Here is a 754-nt window from a genome sequence, read left to right as displayed (position 1 = left end):
ATTAATTTACATATTTTCTTATTTTCTCTATGATTTCTTCCTTGACCCATGGGTTATTGTCAAGTGTATCTTTTAATTTCTAAACATTGTGCAGATTCCCAAATATCCTTTTCTTATTGAATTTATTAAATTTCATTATGGTAAGAAAACACACTTTATGTGATAGACAGAAAGATGTCCCCCACAATTCCAATCCTCAGTGTTCATGCACTGCACAATCTCCTCTTCTTGAGTGTAAGACCTGTGAGTATGATGGGACATCGGTTCAATCATTAGGCTGTTATATGGCACAGGTGAAAGAAATTTGCAGATCCCTGCAGGTGAAGGTAAATTGCAGATTAGCTGCCTAATTAAGGTCCCTAATTAGTTGATTTTAAGTTAATCAAGGGAAAATTTATTCTGGGTGAATCAGACCTAATTACATGAGCCCTCTAAAAGAGGAACTCGGTGACAGGGACAGAGGAATACAGAGAAATTTGAAGAAGGAGAAACACTTTTCCATCGGCCATGAGGAAGCAAATTGTCATATTTTGGAGAGCATCACATAACAGAGAAAAGTGGAATGTTTCTAAAAGATGAGGGACTCCGTCATAAAACTTCAAGAAATTGAATTTTGCCAACAACACTGTGCTTGAAAGAGGACTGGAAGCCTCAAATGAGATCACAACCCTAGATTTCAGGCTGAGAAAACCTTTAGCAGAGAACTAAGCTAACCCATGCCCAGACTCCTGACCCACATAAACTGTAGGATAAT

General features: G+C 37.7%; 1 pseudogene; it reads left to right on the top strand.

Annotated features, from left to right (window-relative positions):
- The first annotated feature begins 284 nt into the window (after positions 1–284).
- The window catches only part of LOC103600078, a 3,853-nt pseudogene continuing 3,383 nt past the window's right edge, over positions 285–754 (top strand).

This window comes from Galeopterus variegatus, unplaced genomic scaffold (genome assembly GCF_000696425.1).
Source record: "Galeopterus variegatus unplaced genomic scaffold, G_variegatus-3.0.2 Scaffold3219, whole genome shotgun sequence".
Lineage (NCBI taxonomy): Eukaryota > Metazoa > Chordata > Mammalia > Dermoptera > Cynocephalidae > Galeopterus > Galeopterus variegatus.
Note: the sequence above shows the minus strand (reverse complement) of the source record. Positions and strands in the feature narration are given on the sequence as shown.